This window comes from Pelmatolapia mariae, linkage group LG5, assembly GCF_036321145.2.
Source record: "Pelmatolapia mariae isolate MD_Pm_ZW linkage group LG5, Pm_UMD_F_2, whole genome shotgun sequence".
NCBI lineage: Eukaryota > Metazoa > Chordata > Actinopteri > Cichliformes > Cichlidae > Pelmatolapia > Pelmatolapia mariae.
Genome location: NC_086231.1, coordinates 25,763,838 through 25,784,997, shown reverse-complemented (window position 1 = coordinate 25,784,997; position 21,160 = coordinate 25,763,838). Strand labels below are relative to the sequence as shown.

Genomic DNA, 21,160 nt, shown 5'->3' with positions numbered 1-21,160 from the left:
CATAGCTACAGCCAACACCACTTCAACTTCAACTAAGTACTCCAAAACAATACTCCACGTTAGAACTTTCACAAGGATTCCACATGCTTTTTCAGAGTTTTAATCAAGTGTTTCAATAGGTGAGTATAGGTTTCAAATAAGAGTAGCTCGTCATAATTAAATTCGTCGTAACTAAATTACCCAGTCAGCCTACACAGATATACACATTTCTTTTCTTTTTCCCACCTGTGTGCAGCTTCTCCTTAATAAAGAAAATTTCACCCTAGGTGTCAATTTTCACACACTGTTCTGATGCTAACAATGTAAACATCTAACAACAAATTTTCTCAGCTTAAGGGGGAAGCAAATATATTAAATATTAATACTCAAGGTTAAGACTTTGAGCATTACAGTCTCAGTGGAATTACAGCCTTTACTCCAACATTTCCATTTCATAACTGAGCATTATGAGAGAAGACTGGTTTTTCTTGGAGTCATTCCAAATGGAAGAGCTGGACCTACCGGGCAGTCCAGAACGACAAGTAACATCAGCCATTGTGTGTCAGTCCCAGGGCAGAGAAAGGGGGGGGCGGCTGGGAGGTTCAATACAAGACAATATACACAGCAACCTCAAACGCACGTTCATTAGGTCATATTACAGAGACTGTCTTTCAACTTGGCAGACAGCTAAATTAATAAAGCTGCTGCTAGTGTAAACTGAGTGTGAGTGCATAGTTTGTGGGTGTCCGACAGTCTTTGTGTGTCTTTAAGTTTACATTTGTCATTCCTGTGTCTAAATGCAGCGAGTGACAGCAAGGCCGGTGAGGGACGGAAAGCCAAAACTGTGTCCAAAGGGCTTGTCAGTATCGTTATAGCAACAGAGCCTAGGACGAGGTAGTGCTATGGGGGAGAGGAGGAGGAAAGTGTGGAGGAGGATAAGAACAGAGATGGAGAGAAAGAAAAACACAGAGGGAGATGTGTTGGAAAGAGAGAAATGTGAGCGCAGACGAAGAGAGATAAGGAGAGACTGGTGGGAGCGGGGGAAGATGAGAGGAAGAGTGATGAGTGAGAGGAATGCTAGAGACAAAGAGGCAAGGAGAGCAAGGAAGACAGGAGAGAAGAGGGACTAAATATATCAGTGTCTTGCTCAACATAACACTGAGCTAGATATGAATAATCTAAGGTGCGACAGTGACTTGTAGAAAGACGGGATGCTACAGGTCTAAAGCCCCTTTCACATGCACTTCTCAGAAAAACACACACAGTGTTCCCTAAAGAGAAAATTATAAAATTGGCAATTTTAGTCTCAGGTCCGAATACCACTATACATGATAGATGCAGCCTCATTGGGGGGACACAATCACAGAAGACGAGAAATCCTCAGCTCCCTGTGGCTTTGAATGTGTTTAAATGTTATTTTCCACAGTCTAATTAAGTCACCCCTCTGTTTATATTGCAACCCTGCATACTGAATAAATACCACGCTGCCTCTACTCCTCCACCGCCTCTACTGCATTCTCAGCCAGGCACTTCGCTGTTGTGCACGAGTAGATCACACCAATACCGGCCAGGCAAATGACCTGCCATGTTCCATGGGCCCACAGGGACCAACTGCCAGTCATAACTTTCCAATCCCGCACTTATTTCAGCCACTCAAAGCAGACTGAAAATATGGCAGAGGCGTTATTTGATTGCCGTTATTCTACACTGTTTGGGAATTTATGCAAGCTAGGTCTCTCCTTTTCAAAGTGAAGTAGATGGCATTGGTAATGAAGCAAGAAATGTTGGGATATGTGCCATAGTGGAAAATATATATGCAAAAAGGATGGAGTGCAGACATGGAGTCTTTTAGTGTCAACAATTTATGGCGGTAAAGGACAAATAGGCATGCTAGCAGTAATAAAGTGCCAAAGTAGGGCTGTATTTAACCGACTGAAATCTTACCTACTTTTCAACTGCTATCAGGAAAAATGAAAAACAAATCTGCACAACTGCCAACATATATCGACCGACCAATCCACTACTCGACCTGGAGACTACGGCACTAAAGCAAAATAAAGCTACATTTCAACAGGCTTTTTAAATATTAACAGCTTTATTATCCGTCTGTTCTCTCCAGCAAAGCAGCTGAGATCAAGCTTTATCTCAAGTCCAGTGTCTGAAAAGACTTGATACAAGCAACCTCTTGTTCTCTTGACTTTGAACAGGGCAAAATCAGCTCCACAAAGCTCTGGAATTAAACCACAACCTAATTTGTCTTTGGTACAAGTGGGCCTTGACCCGCTATTTGACAAACACTGTTTGATAATGGGATTCAGCACTAAGCCGGTCTCCGTCGCCACACTCCAATCCACTTTCCTCTCCAGGTCAGCAGACCCTTTCCTTGATGTGCTGAAGGATGGCTAGTATGATGTGTTCTAGCTTGTTAAAACTCATGCGATTTCACAAGGGGGAAAGGTTAACGGTTACACAACGACAAGAACCTGCCACCAGAGTGGTGCTCATGACCTCAACCCACAATACCCAAGCCGAGAGGAGGAGAGAGTCATCAGAAGATCCCCGCTTCTCTCCCGTGTGAATATAAAGTCTTAACCCCTCATGCTTCATTTGAATTTCAACGCATTCCTTAAACTCACACACACACACAAACATCAGGTTTACAGCTCAACTGTCCACGTGAAAGCACATTTTCTATGAGAAGTGATGCATGAACTGTGAATGTGTGCGTTAGAGAGGTGTCTCACCATATGCCCTGACCTTTCCAAGGAGAGAACAGAGTGAATGTAATTCTCCAGGCTGTGTTTGTATGAAGCACAAGGCAGCAATTATTAAAGCCTAATGAATAACTGGGACAAAACAAAGTACCGGCACACTCGAGCCATTTCTGCTCACCCGAAAGGCTACATTAGCATCTTAAATGCAAATCAAAATCTTACTTGAAATACAGACAACTTGCTTTTTGGTGGGGGGGCGGAGTTAAAACAACATTATTCCTGCCTGAAGAACCAAGGAGTACGCAAACAAAAACCATAACTGTTTTCACTTAGGTGTTTATTTATCCCTGCAAAAAAAAATAAAAATAGCACGAACTTTTGGGTGCTGTGTAGTTTTGAGGACAAGTCAGTGGTTTGCTGCATTTGCAAAGGGCATGTAGGGGGTTTAAATCTCAGTCCAGCAGTCTTTTTTTGATCTGATTCCTGGGTAGTCACACAAATCAGTCTGTCACTAAAGAAGGGATATTGTGCAGCTGCATATGGGGCTTAACAACTACACTGGAACATGATGCTTCTCTGTAAGCTGATTCACTGAAAAAGGAGGAGAAGGGATAAAAAAAATGAAGTAAAAGACATTGACAGATTATGTAGAGTGACCACAACTGCTTTGACCGCCACCAATACACTCTTAAAAGCCGTACTGTCAAATGACAGAATTCCTGAAAAGCCTACACTGGGGCTACATGCTGTGAGCATTTATTTTACAAGCTGCTGGCTGAGCACACAACCAAATCTCTCGCTTCACAGTGGATTTTAAAGTCATCCATCAATGTATGGACTATGGTGGTTGTGTGTGAATAAATGTTGATTGCTGGCGATGCTTGAGGTGTTCATCCAGCAAGCATGGCTCTGCATGGCCCAGATCCTGCCTGAGAGGAAGCAATGCCACTAATGTGGGTCATTGTTATGCTGGGCTGTGGCTTAAGATTCTCCAAGAACAGATATGAATGCGAGTGCAGTGAGCGTAAAACAGGGGGGGTTCCAGCTGTGTGTGCTTCCTGCACCAAGCTAAGCTACTCTTTACTCTCTCTCTCATATGGTCTTGATTAGCAGGCCAGTGGCTGTGGTAGCTGGCTGGCAAAGTTATTCCAGCTATGCATTTGTACTGGGGTGGGTCCTCTGGGAGAAATATGTCAGTCTGATCCACAGCTTAGATGAGACCTTCTGTGTCACTTCATATCATGAATTTGACAGGGCACATGAGGAACAGGGAGGGTGAAGGTGTTTGAGAACATGGACAGGGAGCTAGAGAGTGCAGCGTCTATAGTGCTATGGAGTCCAGTCTTCTTAACTGCAGTATAGCAGAATCTCTGTTTAAGTGTGCCTTTTGTCTCCTGTGGTTGTTTAAGTACAGCCACGTATTGAAGCAGTAAATACACACACACTTGGCTGTCTCTTGACAGGCATAAACCTCAGCAAGGACACTAGTGAAACAAGATTCTACACCCATCTCTCAAAATGTGCACTGAGCAGTTACAGCTACTGAGCTCCCACAACATTGGGAATGGGGGAAATATAGATTTTCCTGACAGTCTGAGACTCTTTAGGCTCTCAAAGCACACCTACTCTTCTGCACTTGTGATCTCTGAGAAGCATTACTAAGAAAGAATTTGAGTTTTCCTCTGATGCCTGCTTTTCTGAAGCAACTCCCTTGTGTACCAACATGAGTTGAATGAACCGTTTAAAAAGACTTTAGAGACAAGCACGTGGCGAAAGAATATCATGCACATAACCACATTGTCTGCTGAGCAAATACAGCATTAAGTATTCTCTGTGCAGCGCTTCCTGTTCCACCTGCAATATCACAAAGGAGGAATGCACGCTGCTAAGAGGACATGCAGACATCACTGCAGCTGATGTACAGAGTAAACACGTACTGAAACCCACCACACACATACACACAGATGTGGGGCTGGGGCTTCACCACAGTGGCGCCGGGGCAGGGCAGGCGGCAGCAGCAGCTACTAATTAAGAGTGGTTGGCTGAACAGCTATAGTTAGGGCTAGAGCTGGAGGGCTGAGGAGAATAGGGCGACAGGTCTGACACTGTGCCTGAGTGAGTCTGCGTGTGTGTGTGTTACTAGCAACCCTGGGGCTATAGGGTAGGGCCCCAGTTCAGCTCTTGCTGACTCAGATTCAACACTGTCTGGCTACAGTGCTACTAATATAGCTAGAAGGGAGGAAGCACAATTTGCTCTTTCCCTTCCTCTACAACTTTTTCCCACTACTGTTTACTTTTTTCTTGTGCTTAGTGCATATTTTAGATTTACTTCCTCTTTTTATTTCGTCATTAAATCTGCCAGCCACTGTATCATTTCTCTCTTTCACATTCACACACAGTCTTTGTGCTTCAGTACGTTTTATTAGCAGTTTATATGTTCGCAGATCAAAGGTGGAGATTATAGTGGGGATTAAAACAAGAGATACATTTGCTGTAAATGGTGAGAAACTTCCTAGACAGTGAAATAATCTTCGTGTCCGCTTTTGTTCACACTTTTAAAAACTAGAAATTCTTGTTCTCCCGATTCAAACTTGTTGGGCAACACTGTGACTAACAGCACCACTGACTCAATTCATCATGTCCTAAAATGTAAACAAAAATAAGAAATCTCTCAGCAGGTCTGAGATATACCCTCTGTGGCACAATACACTCTCAGCAAAGTGCAGGCATTTAACCAAATATGTGACCGATGCTGATTTATCAGTCACTTCTAGCAAAACAAAAAAACCCCAAAGTGTCATAATGTGTCCTAAGAAACATGAACATATTTCAGTTACTGTAAGTAAAGTGGTTTGTGCAAAAGCAACTCATTATACGGAAATAACAGGTGACTATATTAACAAACATTTAAAAAAAAGACCTTGTGGCAGTATAATAGGCTTGGGCCTGGGCCTTGGTTATTTAGCAGGCCAGCTAATCCTATTGTTGTTGTCTCTAGAGCACAAGTGGTTAAGCTTGATGTGAAATCCTTCCTTTTGTCTCTTTGTGTGTAATTCACAGTCACCAAAATAAATAAGCCTAAAATAACACATTTAAGCGCAGGCCTGTTTTTAAAGTCAAGCATCTCTCTCACGAATACCGTTATCAAATGCTGGGGTGTGAAGATCACATCAAACAAACTGAACATGGACGAGCATTAAACCGAGGTTACCGACTGGACTGACTTCATTTAGCTCGTGCTGCCAATTTACTGAATTTTCTGAATTACCAGGAATGGAAAGTCACATTCTTGACATTTGGATGCTTTCATGTGGAGGTTAATGGCGTAAATTCAGCAATGTCCCATTTTTAGTCACAGGGCCCTGCACTGCACCTCGCCTTTTATTTATTTTATTTTTTTTCTAGGGATTGCAGCTTGGTGTGTGTACACACAAACACACACTCACTTACTCCTTTGTGTTTGCAGTCTAAACAGAGTGTTATGGGAGCGTGTGTCAGGTTATTGTTTATCTGTTCCTCTCTGTGTTCCTAAATGTTTACCGCTACAGAACAATGGACTAAGGTGGGAAAACCTGAACATGGAAGGTCTTTATGTTCTGTCTGTGTGCGTAAGCATGCATTTTTTTCCCATTTTAGCATTGTAATTTTGTAACAATCTGGCCTCCTGCCTGGGTTCCAGCACACATCGCTTTACATATACCAAGCACTGAAAGTCTAACATTAGGTACAAGGGCACTCTCCAACACACACCTCAAACTATTCTTGTGTCATTATGTAGGAAGATATTTAGAGACTTGTGGACACATGGAAACAGCAGCAGAAAGCCAATTCACTAAAAACATGAAGCATATTTGTACCACTGAAAATCCTTTAAGCACAAAAAACTCTGGTAAGCAACAAAATACCACTGGCATAGTTCAGTATTTTTAGCTGAATAAAGTCTATGTGGATGTACAAAAATGCATCTACATAGACTGGGACAGGCAAAAAAAACAAAAACAAAAAAAAAAAAACCCCATGAGGACAGAGGTAAAAAGAGAATGACCTGAATCTATAAGCTATAAATTCAGCCCGCGCTACACAGACACCTCTGCGTGGGGGGGGGGGGGTAAGTGACATCTGGGCTGCTAGCCAGCCAGCAGTTGGGCTAGATGTCTCATACCGGCTTACCACTGAGGCTAACACTGATATGGCTACCGTGACCAGTGGTTTCAGCCCTAATTGAACAACAAAAGAAAATCTAAGCCTTAAATTAAAGCATAGCGTAGTGACAATTTCTTCTTCTTCCTGTGGCATTAAGTCTGTGTAACTAATGCCAGTGAGACTTTACCTATTCATAAAGATTTCCCATATTCTGCTTCTTTGAAAAAAACAAATATCAAATGTAGCTAGTATCATATGATATAAGGAGACGGTTGACTATTTAAAAAATAGAAATAATAAGAAGTGTGCTCAAAAACAGCGCATGTTATTATGTGAAAATGCAGTGTATATTTTCATTAAGAGAGCTCGACACAGAGACAGACAGCAAGAGAACAGAGAGGCCTGCGCTGTGCCCATCCTCACTCTGGCCCTGTGCCAGGCCTGCTCCAGCAGAGGAAAAGAGAGAAAGGGAGGCTGTTGGGAGCGTGTGCGGATGTGTGTCTGTGTGTGTGTGTGTGTGTGTGTGTGTGTGTGTGTGTGTGTGTGTGTGTGTGTGAGTGTGAGAGAGAGAGAGAGAGAGAGGGGGCAAACATTCCCCTGGCAGGATCCCCATGTCCCGACGGAGGGCAGGGTTCAGCCTCTGAAGGAGAGGCTGCGTGCCCGGCAGTCAATTAGCGGCTTGCATTTACACAACAAATGGAGCTCCTACAGTTTCTCTAGCCCCTCACACGCATCCACACACACCACTCATGAGTGTATCCACTCAGCGCTCATCAGCACACGCCAACGCAAGGTCATAGAGAAGGGAAGGGAGGGAGAGGGAGAGAGAGTGTGTGAAGGAGAGAAAAAGAGGGAGCGAATAAGAGAGAGAAAGAGAGAGAGCAAGAGGCCACCTATCTGCTGGAGTGGTACTCCACAAATACTAACTCATTGGCTATATCAGAAACACAAGCAGAGACACGGTGAGCACGGAGTAACAAAATCCCTGCAGCCCAACACTGCAGCTGCGATGCAGATGTGAAAACTTGTCCCCAAACCTTCTCTGTCCTTACGAGATTCCACAGAAGACAAAGAAAAGGAAGCTCTAAATCACAGCTGAGTGGCCAATGGACAGACTCCAGCTTTTTCAAATGAAATTACTTTCTGCATCTGCCCATTTGGTGTCATACTAAATTTAGGATCTTTTTCAATTACCAGTTTAAGACGAAGCAACCAACCACTGCTTTCAACCTTGGGCTCCAGAAAATTATCACTTCGATCAACTATTTTCTGACATTTACGCACCGTGATTAATCGATTCTTGATTTGAGTACTGGAGTGTCGAGAGCTCTGCTTCATCAGCCTCTCATCAGACATTCTAGTGCTAATGCAAGCGAAGAACTCAAATTTGATTTATACTTGGCAATTCGCCTTGTGGATTCCCTTCATTGAATGCATTCTTAGGTCTATAGATGCTAATCTTATATATCTGGGATTTGGTTCCATAAATTTGAACAAGTGAATCTCCCCTCATTAAATGATGTGTGATGAAGCTCTGAAAGAATTACATTGGTGGAATACTGTTTTAGTATGGTATTCTGACATGCTCAAACATCTTTAATCCCTTGCATTGACATACGTTACTGACCTACATGGCACAAACCACAGCTGTTCTGATCTGTGTCGCATGACACAGTCACATTTCTGCAGAAGCATATGTCACGTGCAGGTTGCGCCATAGTTTTGTACATTCACCACCAAAGTATGATTTTAAGAGCCATGTCAACACTTCTCATTGTTTTCTCTTTACATTCTTTCTCTCTGACAACTTGCGTGTCGAGTGAGCAGAGACTGTCCTATTACTGTATATTTTTGCAACTTTGTGAAGAACTAGAAAAAGAACCCGGGCCGCTGTAGCTCTCATTTGTGTCTTTGCAGCACTGAGTTGTGCAGTGTTTGGAAACTTCCAAAGCAGAAGCAGACAGCATCATGCATCAGAGAACACAAACTGAACCCAAAACAAAAATTTACTTAGCAGGTTGTTAATTTAACTGCAGTGGAAGCAGCCAAATATCAGCTCTGTATAATTAGTCACATAATAAAGTTAATGTGAGCCTACTGACCAGCTCAGCAGTCCTCAACTCACTGGAAACAAAAGATAAAATAAAAGTGAAAGACACAAGTGAGCACACTGAAGGGAGACAAGCATTAAAACAGGGCAGGAGTGACTGACGTCCCTTTGAAACATTTAGCTTCACCGGACACCTTGTGGAAAATTGTCATGTCAGGGTGACATGAGAACAGAAGCTGAAGTCAATACTCTTGATTTAATAAAGTTGATCAGGCAATACCCCTGTCAGGACCAGGGGAAATTCCTTTCAATCTTTCTTTGTGAATCCACCGTGAACACAAACACACACACAAGATTCTTGCGCTGGGCAGGCAAAAGGTTACACTACAGGAGGAGGCTTACTGTACTTTAACGGTATTAAATTTCATGTTGTTAAACTCCTAAAAGAAAAAAAATATGTTTAGTTTTAATGTATCTTATGTGGACAGCAATGATGGATCTTTACAATAAATGGTGAAACATGAATTAACCGTGCATATTAATACCTGTACCATAAACTTGATACCGGGGCAGTTGAGGGCGTGAGTGTGGAAACGAGGCTTAAAGACAGGACACAATCAACACTTCTGTCTGTCTTCACTTCCCCTGCTCCTCCCAACCATCTGTCACTCTCAACCATGGACATTCAGGTGAGAACTGCCTCGTCTTCAAACTGTGTGTCTGTGTGAAACGGGTACGCTCGGCAGCAAGAGTGGAAGCCGTTAATTGGAGGAAAACAGGGGTCTCCACTGCTGTTTGGCGTGTACGCGACTCTCCTAACAAACAGGTCGGCTTGCCATTGCGGCATCTTTTTGCCTATCTGCCCTCTACCTACTCCATTCACTAATCTCCTGCATATAACATCAATCTATCAGGGACAATTATTAGTGAAATGAGACCAGAGGTAAGTGGATGAGAGCTGACCTGTGGCATACAGCAATCAAACCCCAGCCCATCTCTCTCTCTGTAGCTCTCTCGTTCTTCCTCTCACCCTCCCTTTCTCTCTCCCTCCAGCTGTGCTCTGAATAGGCCTTTAAATCACCCGGCCCAGGCCCTTTGATTGGTTGACCTCTCTGCATGATTAAACAGCCATTTTCATCACGTCCTCCATAGAAGAGTGACAGAAAGAGAAAGAGGGAGAGAGATGGAGAGACAGACGCCGATAAAGGAGGTGAGCGAGCCCAACCAAATGGGATTTTACCACACTGATGATGACAGACATCTGGATCACACGGGGTGGGGGGCGGGCTGATACTCTACACAGTGATGGCTGGTGTGAATAGCACCTGAAAGTTTAACATATGGCTCCGCTGAATATAGCTGGCAAACTAGCTAACCACAAATGACGTGACAGACGTAATAATGTCTATATGACAATAAACTGCCACAATCACCTTTAAACAAAAAAAGAAAGACAGAAAATCGAACATGACACTTTCTAAATACAAAGTTTTCTTCATTTAAAAGAGACAGTTTAACACTCGTCTGAACGGACCATACTATAATGTGTGAGATAAGATATCAGACGGTCATAGTTACCACTGCTGTGCACAGTGTCCACAATGATTTACTAAAAGCACTGTTCTAACAGTGGGAGAGTTTAATTTCCTCCTCTTCCCTGAAAACAAACCCTTTCGTCCGATAAAGTCACCACCCCCTCATAACATCTGTTTGGCTTCCGAATAGAAAAAAAAGAGAGAAAAAAAAGCCGCAAAGCCAGTGTGGCGGGGTGGCACAAGCAACAGCAGCTGTTCCAGTGCTGTGTTCAGACTTTAATTAAAGTTTGAATCAGCTCCTCTCTATTTTTTGTCATCCTTCTTTCCCAGCACTCTCTTCTCTTCCTTGCCCTGCCTTGAATACAAAAGCTGCTCACTGCAGCAATATTATTTAATATTTTTCGGTGCGAGCTGTCTTGTTGCTGTTCCGAGTTAGTTAGCGCTGCCAAGTTCCCTCCCTTATTCCTCGCCTGTCTTATTCTTTTCCCTCAGCTCTTTCTGGCCGAGGTGCAGGCTCTGGCGTCGTTTTGTTCAGATTCCTCCTATCCCGCCCTTTCACAAATCTAAACACTTTTATGTTGATGCAGCTACAAGCAGACTGGGAGATGGGTTACTTTTGAAAATGTGTCTGTGCTGTGGCCAAGTTTCACTGCAGCAGTGATTGGTGAGGGGAGAATGAGGTGTATCTAACTGAAAAACAAGAAAGAAAGAAAAACTAAAAACAGCTTGTGCCTTAAAATGTCTTCATGAGATGTGTGCCAGTGACCAAAAGATGCTCCAACTTGATGATAACTTGGGTTTGGAAAAAGCTACAAATTTCAGACATGTCCATTCTAAATGTAACCACTGGTTTTGGTTATTGGTCATTCCATTGTTTTTGAGCTAACATTTGGTATTGCCTGAAGTGCCAGTTAGACAAATACGATTTGTCATGTGTCAGAGGACACGCAGAGCACGTCTGCTGGTGCACCAGAGGCCATGTCAAGCTGATCCCGAGAACCAAATGAGGTCACACTCTGAAAACAATGAAGAACTGAGCTGATCAACCAGAACAGCCGGATTCCTTCACATGCAATAGAAACCAAGGAAATCTTGGTGAGGCAGAGGGAGGACAGTCTCGAGAGAAAAGACTGAGTGAAAGGAAGCAACTCCTCCCAGCTCAAGCACATCACCAGGCACAAGCTCCACACCCCATTTCATTTGAAACGCAGTGCTGAATGGTATCGCTGATGCATTCCTTCGTGTTTGCTGGCTGTTTCGTCACATGCTCTGCCTCATTATCCAGCCTAGAAAATCTAGAAGCTGAAAAAAACAGACTCACTGAAGCAAAGATGCTCCTCACTACTCTACACCTCTTTATGTGGGGGCAGGCAAGCTGCTGACCAATGCGACAACTGCTTGAAGAAGAGGTCAGAGGTGACCAAGTGCAACTGAAGACATCATGGGATAGCAATGTGTTGCTCACATCCAGACCCATCTACATGCCCCTCCCCATAATGCAGTAGCAGCCCAGAGGTTCACCCCAGAATGGGCAAAAAGCAACAACAGAGCACTGGCAATAAAACCTCCATGGCTCTACTCCACCTTCAAAGTAGGGATCATTGTAACATTTGACCTCCCTTTTCCCACCCCTCCTCAAAGTTTGGATCCCTGCTCCTCCTCCTGCTCTTCTTCTATTTCTGGCTACAACCTGCACCCCACCCCCTTCCTGGCGGTCTGCCATTGTCTGGCCTGGAGCACTTATTCCCAGAGTGCCCCTGTCGGTTTGCTTTTTCTCTGCAGGTGGTCGAGGACGGAGAGACAACTTAAAAGAACCCCCAGGATTTGTGCCGTTGTTACATGGAGGCAACACAGGTCTGCTAAAAGAATTGGACTGAGCAGTCACCAGTGTTCTGCACACCATGCTGTCTGTGGTTTTCTCCTTAACAAGGTATGTAAGGTAGAAAAGAGAGGGAAATGAGATTTTATAGTCCTCAAGCACATGGTTCCACTGACAGAAGAGAAGCAAAACAAAGTATTTCTGCAGCATCCCGAAAACTTTCCTCTGAAGCTGTTAAATGCTAGGAAGGTGATCTAAGGTACACAATGTGCATCACGCTTCGAGTACGGCATAATTCAAAAGTGAAAAATACTATGCAAAAGAAAAATATTAAAACAACATTTTTCCACTGAGTGAGCTCATAAAATACACGTGTCTCATATCTGCATAACTCTGCAGCAGGTGAGCGTCGTATTACGGGGTAACCGTAGTCCCTGTGAAATCAGAAAAGTCCCATGTACATGCGTCTATAGTCGACATGCTATGCAGTGGCACAATGCCAACATACAATAGAGGCCAGACTCAGTGGGCTACTCATCACTTCTCCCTCTTTAACCCTTTGTGAAGGGTACAAAGAAAGCTGACAAAGAGGCTGTGGAAATAAAAAAGGAGTGAAGAAGGAGGAGGTGTAGGATATTCTATGCTGCTTCTGCACCATTTTAAGAGGAGTTTCAGGCTACATTTTCTATGTGACAAGTCAACTTCACCGTAAGCACAGGGACATGAATATCAGGAAACCATTTCTTAGACAGACACATAACATTGTGATTAGGAGTGTGGAGTAAGTGGCCTGGTTTCAACTACAAACAGGGCTATTTACTGTAAAAGGTTTGCACTTTTATTTATGTTCCAGTTTTCTTTTAAAAAAAAATCAGTGGTTCTTTTGGAGTGCTGTTTTAACAGAAATCATTTTTCATCTGGGCTAGAGTTTCAAGAGAAGCAATACTGCTTTTAACCATAGCTTAAAAAAATTGAGCTTGTCCCAAAACCTGACAGGTCCCACTTGGCCCTGTTTTAGAAAATTGGCTACTGGGAGTTAAACGTGGGGAGGTGAGAAGCTGGGAAGCGCTCCAAAGTGATTTAGGCTAAAGCTACTCAAAACCTACCCTTCTTTTTGCAGCTGAAGTGGGATAGCATACCGGATTTAAGAAGGCTAACTGCTTTTTCTGTTATGTTGAAAGAGCAAAATGTTTTTTCTTTTTTTCTCTGTCCCCATGATTGACTGGTTTTCTGCAAAGAGTCTGCCCTCTCCAAACACACACACAGACAAACACACACACACCAAGCTAGCCAAAAGCACCAGCCGACATCTAATGAGTGCCAAGCACTCAGGGGAAAAAATTACTGGTAAACAAAATGAATAAATGAGCACTTATCTCCATCTGGTACACACACACGCAGGTGCTGACATCAGAGTGTATGGTTTATGAGGCATAGCGTGTGTGTCCGTGTGTGTCACACAAACCTGAACCGGAACGCAACTAAGGGACTAGAGAGCGGGTACATCTACCTGTGTCCTACATGGATATGCACACATTTCTTCAATGCCCACCACTGCCTCGGGGGCACAGTCACCAAACTGCTGACCTCTGTGGAATGAGTTGTCCTTCCTTCCGTTAACATGGAGGTTACTGCTAGTCCCAACACAGACACAATAAAGAGCCCAGACAGGCATCTAGCTGATTTACAGGCTAGCCCACAGCCATGTGGCTCTTTTCAAAAGCCTGCCTTCTATTAGGTCTTATTTACATGGCTGGGGAGTACAGACCATTTGAATTATTTAAGATTCCCCTTGGTAAACACAACAGAAACCAGGAGGGGTGTGTGTGTGTTAAGCAAGTGGAAGGATGCAAGACAGCAATAGCGACACAGCAGATACTATGACTGAGATGGATGAAAAAGAAGTACGCAATTATGAGTTACTGCACCATTACATTAATCAAAACATTCAATAACTACATGCCAGTGAAAACTCTTCACCATTTCATCTCATTCACCACAGTGGAGAGTTACCTTACATTAAACCTGAGGTCTTTCCACTCTCACGTGCACAAATATGTTAAGATAGCATCCTCTATACAGTGTGCACATCAACGATGCGCTGCTTATCTCAATGCAAATACATGCACAGGCACACACCCACAGTGCACTGCCTCCTCTCTCACACAGTGGTTCTCATTAACAAGCCAAACATGCCTGAAGAGGCAGACAGACTCTAGTGAGCACAGTAAACAACCAGTAGGCTCCCTCATCTAAACTGAGACTATCTCAGCATCCGCAAGACACAATTTCTGCCAGTTATACTGACAGGCTCCAGATAGAAGCCATTCAAAGGTTAGAATTTTGCCCTATAAACTAGGGAAATTGGTTGTTCCTGCTAAGAGTAAATTTAGGAAGGCAGACACTAGGGGTATGTGGGATACCCTCTATGTCTGTGACTTAATTCTCAGTTCTAACATACTGTTCATAAAAGAAAAATTAAAAAAAATGAGATTCACATTAAGTAACAATAACTATGATTCTAGGAAGCCTCACTTTACAGATGCTAATCCAGAAAAATATTAAGTGCAACTCAACCTGTCAGATGCACACCTCATCAATAAAATTATTAAACAATATAGATGACATGTTTAGGTGATGTCTTGTATTACAGGAAGGAATGATGATTTCCAGATCAATACCAGACTCGCTCTCTTTTCATAAGAGAAAAGCAACAAGAGAAACCATTTTTCTTTTCCTTTTTTCGGTCCATCTGCAACAATCAGACCCGAGCTGCCTGTCTGAGTCAGTGTCTGATGGGGGAAGACAGACTGCTGACAAGAGCATTAGCCTGCCAGGTAGGAAGCCTCATATGCTGAGGTTGTGCCCACTAGCTGCAGGTGTAGTGGGATTCTAGACAAGGCCACTTGGAAGTGGAACGAGCTTAATTCTGCATCGCTGGGACCTTCAGACTGACTGTAACTCAATCCAAGTAGTGACATGCTGGGGGTCGAGGGTCAAATACAGCCAATGACACTGGTTCGCTTTGGTTGGGATGAGAGTCTTTCCCACAAATGAAATGAGGGATTGTCAATTTGACTTTTTTTGAAATAAACTCATCGCAGTATTGTCCTCGAGAAATGCGAGTATGCGCATAACAATGAACGACAAAATTTCTTCTTGCCCCACTTAAGTCAGTCTTGTCCCTCTGCCTTGCATTTCAAGCAAACCAACCAACAACTCTTTGAACAAAAAAGGGGGCCATGTAAACTCTGTTCCCCAACATGCAGCACAGACTAACACTGGAGCTTCTTTCAATTTGCAGCCAGATTAGCAGGAGTGGTTTTGATACTGTCAGAACGGCAGAAATTTTTCTATTCCGAGTTGTCTTGAGTGAGTGGCCTTTTCAGTGCCTGCTTCAAAAAGCGTCCCTGTACCCGAGCAGCTGTCACTTTCAGCAGGCACTGAGGAAGACGGAAGCGGGGGAGGGGTCCTTTGAAGAAACGGTTAAAAGTGAGCGATAAAAATAAACTGGGAGAGAGGAGAAAATTAATTATACATAACAGACAGTTCACTTGGATGAGCACGACGGAGAAACTAAAGCTGCCTTCCTCAAAGAAAGAAAAAAGCCATTTTCAGACTGCAGACATTTCTGCTCTGCTCACAGTGGTCATATTGAATCAGTTATACTATAGTAAGGCATGCAACAAGGATTTTGGTTTTTTTTTTTTAAATGGTCAGAGCATCAAAAAGTACAGCCCAAGCCTTCATTTAAATTCCACAACCACTCACTTTATGCATCCTTTCTAGTTCAGCCAGTTTCCCGAGACCGAGACCAAAATAAAGCTGTCAGACCTGATCACCCCCCCCCCCCCTCCCGTCCCCTCCAACACCCCCTAACACACACTTTTTTTTTTTTGCAAAAAATTTGATGAAGCTTGCAGATAGCTCAGTCTACCTTTAAATTTGCCTCTGATTGGCACTGATGAGGGTTTATGCTGCCGGCTCACCTGCAAACTCACCTCTTGATATGACTCGTAATGCACCAGCACTTTGTAGTTCAACACCGCCCACTGACTCTCAATCCCTGCTTCTTATTTGGGCCAAATGGAGGTCATTCCTATTTGAGCAGTCAGTCAAGACAGGCCCGCCAGGTATTGGCGAGTGAATTTATTTCATATTAAGGCTTGTCGGCTGGATAGGTGTTAGCACCATGAGAGCTGTGAGTGTGTGTGTGTGTGTGTATGTATATACACAGCATGGCCTTCGGGTAGAGCCCTACCGCTGGACCCTCTTTCGTGCTTTTTAATATTGCTGCTGCTGAGTGGCTCCTCACCTCAGGGCATCACAGAAACCCTGGAGAGCCTAAGTAAAATACTGATGGAAAGACAGGAAGGGAAAGCCTCAGAAAGAGATATAGGGAGGTGACCGACGGAGAGGCTGGGCAGGACGTGACGGAAGCAAAGAAGGAAGAAAAGGTCAAGACATGCAACGAATTTAATAAATAAATAAATAAATAAATAAACACTAGTTTAACAGAACCCAGCAGGCAACATGCCTCTCTGCCTAACCTCTTTAGCAAGACTGACACAAATGAAAACTCATGTAATAAAAACATGCCATCTCCACCGGCTGTGATATGAAAACAGATATTGCATTACAACATCGCTGAGCCAAAAAAGCCCTCAGTCACACATGGGGGGGTGGGGCAGAGTAAACACTACTGTGTATGTGACACTCTCTGACATAACCACTGTTTCAGTTCAAGAGGGGATCCCGTTTAAGTTAGTAGTAAACGCTTCTTCACTGAGCCAAAGGGGCATCAATGGACAGGCACTGGCAAACAATGAAGACTAGTCATCTCGTAAATGAAACATAGTGAAGAGCCAGTTGTGAAACAGACAGAGAAGCCTGGCCTGGCCTGCTAGTCCACGGTCTCTCTCTAGGAGGAGGAGGAAGAGGGAGACCAGAGGAGAGGAGAATCGGCATGCAACCTGACAAGGTGTAACTTTGCTGGAGAGGAGGGAAAGTGTTCGATTTGGGGGGTGTCGGTGGCAAGAATGGACTAGGAAAGAAAGTCTGAGTGGCAGCATGAGGCTGGAGCCAGGAAGAGCAGCAGAAAAGTGGAGGCAGAGAGGAGGAAATGCCTAAAAGTTGAGGATGTTACACTGGTCAAACATTGAAGAACACCGGAAAAGGACCTGGATTCTGCAGTGTAGCAACACACACACTACAAACTGTGAGTGCAAACACAGTGCATATATCTGCCCACTGCATGAAAGCCATGAATCATAGTGCAGCATACCCTCAAGAATACAGTTACACTGTGGAAGTCCTTTCCCATATATAAACAATTTCCTTAACCCAGTGAAGTAGTTTTTCACTCCAGCTGAGAAAGTCCCATGTGTGTCTGCAGGAATTTATTTCAAATCCTTGTTTTTATTTCCTTTTCTAAAATCCTCCATCAATATAAGCAGTAAAGCAAAAATATATCAAGCTCAGTCTTACAGCATGCCGAGATGCAATTCAGTCCTCACTTTAGCGCAACCCCTCTGCTTCGTCATCCATCTACAATCTAATTAGACCTTAAATATGCCGCTCACTGAAACGTCCGGAGGAATGCGACGTGGGGGGAGCCACACAAAGGCCGGACCAGAGGGGTGCAAAGAGCACATGTCAGCTCGAATTCCAAAGTTTGGACATCACAGATTTACTCTTCACAGCGGCAAACGGCAGCAGGCAGACTGGACAGGGCAGACTTTGAAAATTCATGACACTGCTGCTCTATTGTGGGGCAGATCTGTATCATAATTAGGGAAGATTGAGGCAAATTGCTTGTAATTTTCTGGCTGGGTTGCCAGCTTTCATGTTAATGCCGTACAAGATGACATTTGGACTAGTGGGAACTTTTTGAAACAACAAAGAAACAATCACATAGGTGAGATCCTCCCATTTCTCATAGATTAGGGTCAAAACAGGCAGTTGTTTGGGCATGTCTAAACATGCACACGTGTATCATGAGCCTATTATTATATCTGTAATCACTTAAAGATTTTTTTTTGTCACTAGGAGAACTACACTGAGCATTTTGTCATTTCAAGCCCCGTCGCTGCTAAATAAGAAAAAGGTCATTGTTTGCACAAAAAAAAGTCAATGATGCCTTTGGTTCCTCTCTGTCAGTCACACGCTGGTGTGAATAATGCCAGTTTTGATTTTGACATGTTCAGTATGCTTGTGTTGTGCAGCTGGTGAGATGTCCCTGGTCCTGTGGTTAAGTGATTTAAAGCCTTGTGTCTAGGCACCACCTCTTAAACAAACACTCATGTCATGGTTGAAATCCCACAGTATTTACATGTGAATGCATGTCATTTCATTGAACTGTCAATAACAAACTGTTGCTTCACTAATCTCAGGCCAAACAGGGTCACGTCACCTCTAATACAGAATTATGCCATCATCACACACAAACCGCCTCTGTCTATTCCAGGGGGTGCTCAAGGGGTGCCACATGTAGTAAAATCGTCCGACGGGTGCCACGATGTGCAGATGATACACCCACACACAAATATTTAAGAAACACAGATGTGACTTTTCTCATTAACCCCCAGTCTTGCACCCCACCACCCCGAAAAAAGGTTCAAATTATCTCTAAGCCTTTACTCATCTAATATGATTCATGAATGCATGTTTAAAACGGGCTCCAAATGAATTCACGCTGCGTGCGGGGGTCGGGGTGGGTAGACTAATTTGGTTAACCAGGATTTGATTAAAAAATAGAACTGAGGAGAATCCGATAGAGCAATGAGAGCATTTTCAATAGCTGACAACCGATGCGCACTCAAACACACCCACAGACAGCCCTCACCACTCCATCCCTGCTCAGAAGAGAGGAATTCAATTGCCGTCGAATAACAAAGCTCGCAAATTGCCTCAAACTGGTTTGCAGATTAATGGCCCAATCACATCACGCCGACATACAATTTCTAATTATTTCAAAGCTAATATGGGAATCGCTTTATTTATTTGTTTATTTATTTTTGAGAAGGGGTGGGGGGGGGTACTACCTTCTTCCCTAGAGAAATCTAACACAACTCCTCCCTTAGGTCCATTTAAGAAAGCCGGGGCAGTCAAATAAACATAAACAAGCAAAAAATAAATAAATAACATCTAAAAATAATAATAATAATAATAAAATGTTTAAGGCCAGGCAGACTCTTCAGACTCCCCCCGATTATTTACCCAGGCGACAGTGAGTGTCAGCTCCTTGAATACCTGTAATTATGTATGGTGGTGGCATTCCTCCTCCGAGGCAATGCAACCGCCCTGCGCACTCTGAGCCAGATTAGGCTGCGAGCTGGTCCGTGTCGCCCGGTGCCGGTAGTTTGCTTTCCCCCCCTGCTCCTTTTCCCATTCTCCCAAAAACTCTTATTTTTAATTCAACAGCCGTGCTTCAAGCAGAGAAAAACTCAACACACTGCACCAAAACCCGCGGATACTTAAAAAAAACCCCGCAACCATCCCCTTTTTTCTCTCAAAGCACCAGGTGTTCAGCGCGAGGTAATTAAAGAGAAAAAAATGCTCGCAGTAATTGAGTTAGTTAGCTAAAGCGTCGCGCGAGCTCAAAATATCCGCAGTTTTAACAGTTTGTGTGTGTCTGTGTGTGCGCTTCTGTGTTTCCAATCCGGCTGGTGGTCACACCGGGGCGCACATTCAACACAGCGCAACACAGAAACGCAAGCCTCCACACACCAGCACACACCTAAATAAGTAGATATCTCTCTACAGGTCCTCCGTCCGCACGGCTTTCCACGGCTGCCTTTGGTCGGAGCCACAAGCCTCCACCTTTCTCCCCGGCAAACTCATGGAGAAACCACACGGCGCGAGCTGGGAAGACGTTGGGAAAAGAGACGAAACACAACCCCAAACTCACCACACGGTGTCAATACAGAAGGGGGAAATGTAAGCGCAATATTTCCACCAAAAACTGCTCCTTCCACGCGAAAAGAGCCCTGCTCCAGAGTTTTCGCGGTACTTACGGGTTCAAGTGATCCTTCGGGTAGATATCCTCGCCATGGTTTTAAATTCCAAAACTTGGGGACATTTCCACACTGGTCACAGAGCGGGTCTGCTCTCTCTCCGGCGGCTCCCTGCGTGTGAATGGAGCGGAGAGGAGAGGAATGCAGCTCCGGCTCCAGGAGTAGGAGGGAGGGAGGAGGCGCTCTGCCGCCGCTGTCCCTGCTGATGCTGCAGTACCCAAACAAACCCATAGAGGGCTTCCACTGCTTTATAATGTGACGGCTGGGGAGACCTTTACATTACATTCATAATTTGGCCAATCTCAGCTTCCACACGTGCAAAACTATTTTTTCACGTTTTTAATTGAATTGTAATTATGTACTATTATGTTCGTACACTGTTAATTATTTGGCTTTCTGTATTTCCTCCTTCTCAGTTGTAGGTAATTAGGTAGTGGCAAGCTCTGTAAATGAATATTTATATCTACTTAATAAAAATGTAAAAAGAAATGCAATACTGTGCAAAAGTCTCGAGTCACCATTCATTTTTTTATATTTTGCTTCCAAGGAGCTAGAGTTTCCTGTAATGTTTTTAAAGCAGTCTTGAGCAAGGTCTTTCAAAGTTGTTCTTTGCAAGTTGGCTGCAGTTCTTGTATCTGACCATTTTAAGAGAATTTTGTTTGGTTTTTTTAGGTCACTTAACACTGATCTATGAATCATTCAAGCATAAGAAAAGATCATAACTCAAAGGATGAGCAAGTCTTGTAACTACACATAGCAGACAACTTAGCAAAGCAGCAATTTTAAATTGTGTCTTTAGGCACTTTGTTACTAGCAGCCTGTCACAAAAGCATGTAATTTGTTCCCATTTCTTTAGCCGATTATATGAAAAATACCAAAGATAACACAGTTTGACAGGCATAAAA

At 43.6% G+C, this 21,160-nt stretch overlaps 1 protein-coding gene across 4 annotated transcripts in view; it reads right to left on the bottom strand.

Annotated features, from left to right (window-relative positions):
- The window catches only part of LOC134627962 (plexin-A1-like), a 178,339-nt gene extending 157,977 nt beyond the window's left edge, over positions 1-20,362 (bottom strand). For all 4 annotated transcript variants that reach the window (XM_063474478.1, XM_063474480.1, XM_063474479.1 and 1 more), the window contains exon 1: positions 20,256-20,362. The gene's annotated coding sequence lies outside the window, so the exon portion shown is untranslated. The remainder of the gene's footprint in view (positions 1-20,255) is intronic.
- Positions 20,363-21,160: the final 798 nt, after the last annotated feature.